At 42.4% G+C, this 7,931-nt stretch overlaps 1 long non-coding RNA gene across 1 annotated transcript in view; it reads left to right on the top strand.

Annotated features, from left to right (window-relative positions):
* The first annotated feature begins 4,498 nt into the window (after positions 1-4,498).
* Positions 4,499-7,931, top strand: part of LOC134808261 (uncharacterized) — a 70,743-nt gene continuing 67,310 nt past the window's right edge. The window contains exons 1-2 of the long non-coding RNA XR_010150849.1: positions 4,499-5,091; positions 6,511-6,569. This is a non-coding gene — a long non-coding RNA (uncharacterized LOC134808261). The remainder of the gene's footprint in view (positions 5,092-6,510; positions 6,570-7,931) is intronic.

Below are 7,931 nucleotides of genomic sequence, written 5' to 3'. Positions count from 1 at the left end.
TGTGACTCTGAATTTGTTAATCAGTTCTAATAGCTTTTTGGTGGAGTCCTTAGTTTCTTCCAAATATAAGATCAAATCACCTGCAAACAAGAAAACAATAATAATTTTACTTCTTTCAATTTGGATGCCCTTTATTGTTTTTCACTTTTCTGGATTGCTCTAGCTAGGACTTCCAGTACCATGTTGAGTAACAGTGTTGGAAGTGGACATTCTTGCCTTGTTCCAGATCTTAGAAGAAAGGCTTTCAGGTTATCTCTGTTCAGGATGATACTGGCTGTTGGTCTGTTGCATATGGTTTTTATTGTGTTGTGGTATGTTCCTTCTAAATCTAGTTTTTTTTTTAGGGTTTCTTTTTATCAAAGGGATGTTGGATTTTATTAACTGCTTTTCAGCATCAATTGAAATTACCATTTTTTTTGTTCTTCATTCTGTTGATATGATGTGTCACATTGATTGATTTGCATATGTTGAACCATGTTGGCATCCTTGGGATGAATCCCACTTAGACATGATGAATAGTCTTTTTCATAGAATGATTTTGGAAATACTACAGCGTTCTCTGTTTTTTGGAATAGTTTGAGTAAGATTGATAGTAATTCTTCCTTCAATGTTTGGTAAAATTAATCAGTGAAGACATTGGATCCAGGCTTTTCTTTGCTAGGAGATGTTTTACTATGGGTTCAGTCTCATTTATCCAGTTCTTCTAGGTTTTTTTTTTTTTTTTTTGAGATGGAGTCTTGCTCTGTCACCCAGGATTGAGCTTGATACAATCTCAGCTCACTGCAACTTCTGCCTCCCAGGTTCAAGTGATTCTCCTGCCTCAGCCTCAGGAGTAGCTGGGAGTACAGGTGCACACCACCATGCCTGGCTAATTTTTGTATTTTTAGTAGAGATGGGGTTTCACCATGATGGCCAGGCTGGTCTTGAACTCCTGACCTCAGATGATCACCTGCCTTGTCCTCTCAAAGTGTTGGGATTACAGGCATGGGCCACGGTGCCTGGTCATTACTTGCAGGTTTTTCAATTTATTGGAATATAGTTGGTCATAATAGTTTCTAATGATTCTTTGAATTTCTGCAGTATCAGTTGTAGTGTCTCCTTTTTAATCTCTGGTTTTATGTATTTGAGTCTTCTCTCTTTTCTCTTAGTCTGGCTAAATGTTTGTTGATTTTGTTGATCTTTTAAAAATATATTAACTTTTCATTTCATTGATATTTTATATTTTTCAATTTCAATTTCATTTATTTCTGCTCTGATCTTTGCTATGTTTCCTTCTACTAATTTTGGTTTTGGTTTGCTCTTGCTTTTCTAATTACTTAAGATGCATTATTAGGTTGTTTATTTGAAGTTTTTCTACTTTTTTTGATGTACATGCTTTTTGCTATAAACTTACTCCTTAGTACTGTTTTTGCTGTATCCCATGGTTTGTTTTTTGTTTTTTTGTTTTTGTCTTTTTTTTTTTTGAGACAGAATCTCTCTCTGTTGCCCAGGCTGGAGTGCAGTGGCACAATCTTGGTTTACTACAAGTTCTGCCTTCTGGGTTCATGCCATTCTGCCACCTCAGCCTCCCAAGTAGCTGGGACTACAGGTGCCCGCCACCATGCCCGGCTAATTTTTGTTTTTTGTATTTTTATAAGAGACAGGGTTTCACCGTGTTAGCCAGGATGGTCTCGATCTCCTGACCTCGTGATCCGCCCGACTTGGCCTCCCAAAGTGCTGGGATTACAGGTATGAGCCACTGCGCCTGGCCTGTATCCCATAGGGTTTGGTTTGACTTTAAAGTTTTTCTTTTCTCAAAAACTCAGTGTCGTGGTACCGGCTTCTAGTGCTTTGGGCAGTGAGACCCTTTTACTTGATAACAGTGGTAGCTGGGACAACTTGGCAACATAAATAAATAAACGGCATCTAGATTGGAAAGGAAGAAGTACAGTTATCTTTATGTACAGATGACATGATCTTGCATTTATAAAATCATAAGAAATTTACTAAAAAGTGTTAGGACTCATGAACAAATTTAGGAATGTAACACTATGTAAGATTGGTATACAAAAATAACTGTATTTCTTTACCAAGAAATCAAGAATCCAAAAATGGAATTACAAAAGTAAATCTTGTTACAATAGAATTAAAGCTGGGGTAACTTTAACATAAGAAGCTTAAACTTGAACACTAAAAACTACAATACATGGTTAGTGTTGGAAACACCCAGGTACCATCCCTGAGCCTTCTCTCCTTGGCTCTGAGGACTTTACCTTCATGGGGTGAGGAATGGGGTTGCATTCTTGGCTTTTACATTATATTAGGTGGGTTCAGGGTGAGGTATCTGCAAGTCAAATGAGTATTACAATCTCTACTTTAATGTATAAGAGACTGAGGACCACAAAGAGAGAGAATGACAATCCATATCCTGGAAGGCGAATTGTCAGGCACTGATTTCCCCTATGTATACCCTGTCAATCATCGTGTATTCAAAGGATCCCCAGATACCTTACCAATAGGTGTTCAAGAGAGAGGTCTGTAATCTAGGCTTCTGAGAAAACAAGGCTAGAGATTCCAATATTGGAGACAACAGGGCTCTGGGAAGATTAAGGTTGAGTTTTCTGGATCTGCAGAATAGAGTCACTGAGGACCAATTGCAAGATCAGAGGAGATGAAAGAACAAGTCAGGTCATGCTTAGAAAAGAGAATACCAGGGATAGCTTTTAGGCAAGAGTCACACTGAGGAAGGGCAGGTTCTTGGCATCGCTCAGGAAGGAATCCAAAAGCAAGCCTGTAGTGGAAGAAAGCAGCTCTACGGAGGCACTGGCGGTGTTACAGCCCTGCGTCTGCTCCTGCAGGGCAGGGAGCCCTCCGTGGGTTGTTCTCCCAGAGTAGCAGCCTAGGGGTGGCTTGCAGTCATTTTTATATTTCACTTTTAATGGCATGCTAATTAAGGAGCGGGTTATTCACAAATAGCTAGAAATGGGCAGTAACTTCCAGCTGTTTCCATGGCAAGGGTTGGGGACTTCCCGTGCTGCCATGGCATTGGCAAACTGTCATGGCCCTGGTGGGAGCATCTTCTGGTGATCTGAGGCTTGAGGTGCTTTCGCTGCCTCTCCCAGTTTCATGCGTGCCTCTTACCTGAAAGCCCTTCACACCCCCATCTACCCACCTACAAAGTTCCCTGCCCTTTCACCCCACCCCCATTTCACACGCACTCCCACATCAACCCTGAGCATTCAAGCCTGCGTTTCCCTGTTAGGAACCTCGGTGATAGCCGGGGCTCTGAGAAACCCCTAGGCAGAAAGCCTTGCCTAGTTTGTGGCAGAAATCAGGGAAGGAAACAAATTTCAGGTATTTCTCACAAATAAATAAAGATAGGGAGATTTGATTGATTGATGGATGGATGAAACGTGGGAGTTTACGGGCAAATATTTATCAGACACTGGAAGTGTAAGTTGTCACAAAGATTATGGAGTGCACCTGTCTTATGACCCTGTTAGCACTAGAACATATTTTCTAACTGTGTAAATTGAAGGCTCACAAATTAGTTTAGTGAGAGAAAAGATAACGGATTAGAAGAGAATTACCATATTCATTAGTCGTGTTTTTAAAATTTTAAAGTAAAATAGAGACATGATTTTTTTCACACTTTCGAATGCATCTATAAAAAATAGACTTGAGGGCTGGGCGCAGTGGCTCACGCCTGTAATTCCAGCACTTTGGGAGGCCGAGGAGGGCAGATCACGAGGTCAGGAGTTGGAGACCATCCTGACCAACATGGTGAAAACCCGTCTCTACTAAAAATACAAAAATTAGGCGAGCGTGGCGGCACGCCTGTAATCCCAGCTACTCAGGAGGCTGAGGCAGGAGAATCGCTTGAACCCGGGAAGCGGAGGTTGCAGTGAGCCGAGATCGCACTATTGCACTCCAGCCTGGGCGACAGAGTGAGACTCCGTCTCAAAAAAAAAAAAAAAAAAATAAGTTACTCATTAATAGCATAGACCAATTGGCCTCTATTGAAATTTCTCCTTTATTTTCACAATGTCCCAGGCTGTGAAATCAGGATTTAATAAAGAACCAGAATGCCACATCTGTGTCACCTGGGTAGGGACCAGTCCAGAACAATTAAGTCCGGGTCTCTGGGTAACTGGACTCAACTGCTGGGCTAAACAGAATGTCCAGCGTGGGTTCCTAACGGGGGACCACAGAGCCTCATGGGAAATGTAGTGTCACCTTCCAATGATGTTACCATCAAGGACTTTGGGAACCAGCTTTTCTCTCTGCGCATGCGCCGCCCGGCCCACTCCGCCACTTTCATCCGGAAGTGGGGCACACAGAGGCGGCCCTGTAGCTGGGCCGGCTTGGGGCTTGGTTCTATGTCCCTGCGGGTCGGTGCGAGGGCGAAGAGGAACCCGTGGGCCTCGGGGGACCCCGGGGGGCCAGATCAGTTCCCCTAGTTGTGGGAGCAGACGCGTGGGTGCATCGCGGGAGGGCAGGGCCTGAAGTGCAGGTGCGGGCCGCGGACCGTGGCGGGGGCTGGGAGGATAGGCGTGGGGTCCCGGCAGTGATGCGGGTTCTAGAGGCGCAGAGCGGGTAGGCGAGGCCGGTGGCCCTAGGCCCGGAGTCTGCAGGCCGCGCTCCTGTCCTGCCGCTGAGGGACCCGGTTACCAACCGGCATGACGCTCAGTTTGCCCATCTGTCCCAGTGCTAACACACAGTTCTCGGGAGACGTTCCCCATTCCCAGAGGAGTAGTGTGAAACGCGTGCGCCTCTAGTCTTAAACTTGCCGTTTGTATTAGTTGGGTTTCCTGGTGTCTCTTTAGCAAGTGAAATTTCTGGTTCCCTCCTTCACTGTGTGACCTGCCTAGTCCTCCTGGGTTGCATTTACAGAAGTTTATATGAGACCTAGTTTCCAGGGAAGAACTCACTGATTCCGCGAGGGAGATGGCGTAGTGGATAATGGTCTTCAGCCTTAAGGGTACTTCAGTCTTAACTGTGTGTTACAAAGTTTGAAAGGGAGGGTTCCCTATGAATAAGAAGCACACTTGAAAGAACAGCTGTCTGGTCTAACCTCTCACTGGTGCTTCAGAGGAGGAAAAAAGATCACAGGTGAGGATCCCAGTTTTCCTCGCTCAGGAAATATTAATTCTACTCCCTAGAATGCACAAGATTTGCAAAGACTAGGTGATAGTAGAAGGTTTGGAAGAACTTTCAGAAGGTTGAGGTGAATTCAGCTGAGAAGAACAGGCAAGGACCTAGGAAATATTTCTTATTTGAAGGGGCCTGAAAGTGTGGTCTGGGGTACAGGAGTGACCTTTCATACTTGAGAAGATTAAAATACTCTCCAAACACAGTCCCATTCCTTCAACCTTAGCTCGTTTTTCCCAGCGTATGAGATATATTAAACCTAGTCCATCACCAAATTTAGCATTAGATTGTGAAGTTCTATTGATTGTATTTGATTTGTAATTTGTAAATTTTCTCCCCCTACGTAATTTTGTTAAAAACACAGAAATGAATTCTGTTCACTTAGGTGTAACAGTTAATACTTCCTGTTTAAGGAACTAATTAAACCTTACTGGCTTATTAAAAACAACCACCATTTTATTTGTTTGAAGTTCTGTGGATCTGCATTTTGGTGTGGTGGGTTCAGCTGGGTAGTTGATATATTTGTGTTGCCTGGATCACAAAAAGGCCTTAGTCACCTGGTACCTTGACTGAGCCTGGTTGGTTTAAGATAGTTTCCTTCACAATCTGGTGGTTTGTGGTGACTCTTGGCTAGGCCCTGTGTCTCCGACAGGGTAGTTCCAGACCTCTTCACAATATGACTGTGTCCAAAAAGGGAAGAACCAATGGATATTTGCATCACATTTTCCATTGTCCATTCACTGGACAAGTCAGATGGAAGAGCCCAATTTATTGTCAGAGCATAATATGAGGGCTTGGATAGAAGGAAAGGTGTTATTGGGAAACATGAGTACAATGGTGTACTGTAGGAAATACATATTATGTACATTTTAAAAAATGTAATTGTAGGCCAAAATTGCTGGTTTGCAAGATGCACTTTCCATGATGTTCAGGTATAGAAAAGCAAGATGTACTGTCATGGGAACACTCATATGAAGTTATTTGTGGAATCTACATATTAATAGGAAAATAGTTAATACAGCCCAGTATATTTCTATAACACTTATTTTAGTGAACTTATAATGTTTCTTTGCATTAAATTTTTAGATATCTTTAGATAATATTGTTACTAAATTAGTAGGTAATACATATTTTTATTCAAAAATAAATTGTGCATCTAATGTCTACCAATTAATGTACTTGTAGATGTATCTTATCTTAACTTGAGTCTTTGCTGCCCCTAATGAGGTGTGAAGGACTCTTCTCCCATGGGGAAGTTTTTCTTTTTCAGGAGGGAGGAGGGCTTTCCCAGGTAATGTGTCTAGAGTGTTGGGCAGAAGAATCTGGGACCACACCTCACCAGTTCTCTCCTTAATCCACGTCATTTGCCTTCCATCCCAGCTATGTTTCCAGTGTCCTCTGGGTGTTTCCAAGAGCAACAAGAAATGAATAAATCTCTGGTGAGTTGTTTATTTGTTCTTCACTTTGTTTTACACTGTATTTTCTGATTTTATGGGTGTCTGTGAATTAAAAAGGAAAAGTAGAAATAAGGAAAACTCAGGTTGAAGGAAATATACATAAATAAGATAAACTGACCTGTAGATATAGGCAGGTTATAAGAGCTTAGAGTTGTCTAAGTTGGGTGCAAATTTTCCTCTGATCTTTCTGATGCCAAGACGAAAAAGGCAGTCATATTTGTTACGTGATTGGAATGGAACCTGAGAAGAGAGCATGCTGTGTTCTTGTGGGACAGGAAAGTTTGTGTGCACCAAGTCTAAATCACGACCTTCATTGGTGACATAGATTATGTGCTTGAACATATTTCACACCGGCCTGGCAGTAAACACTTGTAGTGTTGTGCAGTGGAAACGGTCATCTTCCGCTAAAGCATGGCATGTTGTGCAGTGGAAATGGTCATCGGCCACTAAAGCACAGCTTCCATCGTAAGGTATGCTCCTTGCTCAAAGAGTGTGGTCCCAAACAGCTTTTGGGAGGTCCTCCTTGGTTCATGGATGAAACCTGGAACATCTTGAGGACTGAGTTAACCATAGGTCCTTAAATAACTCTCCACACCTTTTTCTTAGTTTATCTCTACATGCAGGGTGTGCAGCAGCCTGTTCAAAGTCATATTTTCTGGGAAATATTTCCAGTGTTTATTTGCAATTTAGCCCACTCTGTGTAGTCTTAACTTATTTCTTCTAAACTCACCATTAACCTAAATAATAATCAAATTTAGGGGGGCTGTATTTGTCTAACTCGAGTCTTCTACCATAGTTGAAACTGTCGTACCCAAGCGAGTTAGAGAGAAATGCCACACTTTGAGACGAATTCAGGAGTCCTTTATTAGCTGGTGACTGAGAGATGGCTAACACAGGAAATACTCTCGGCCCTAAAGAATGGGCTAGATTTTCTTTTATACATTGGTTTAGAGAGGGGAGGGGGGATTCCAGCTGCAATAAACTTACAGAAGAAAAAACAGACAAAAAAATTAAAAAGACAGATGGTTACAGGAAAACAAATTGTTCCAGGTGCAGAGGCTTTAAATTCACCACAAAGTGATGAGTGAGGGGGCTCTGGGCATTATCTGCCAGACAAATGTAGGGGCTTTATGATATTATCTCTGGGTAATTTGCTGGGAACTGCGGACATCACTTGCCTCAGCACTTTATCAGTTAATTGCACTCTTTGATATGTTGAAAATCAGCTTGCACAAGTTAAAGTCCTTGAGGAAAGGGGGTGGGTAAGGAGCCCTTGATGTCTTGTAAATGAAGGAGCCAAATGGAGTTTGTCTGGTTTTCTCAGCTGAGGGAGAGTCTATTCAT

This window comes from Pan troglodytes, chromosome 15 (genome assembly GCF_028858775.2).
Source record: "Pan troglodytes isolate AG18354 chromosome 15, NHGRI_mPanTro3-v2.0_pri, whole genome shotgun sequence".
Taxonomy (NCBI): domain Eukaryota; kingdom Metazoa; phylum Chordata; class Mammalia; order Primates; family Hominidae; genus Pan; species Pan troglodytes.
Note: the sequence above shows the minus strand (reverse complement) of the source record. Positions and strands in the feature narration are given on the sequence as shown.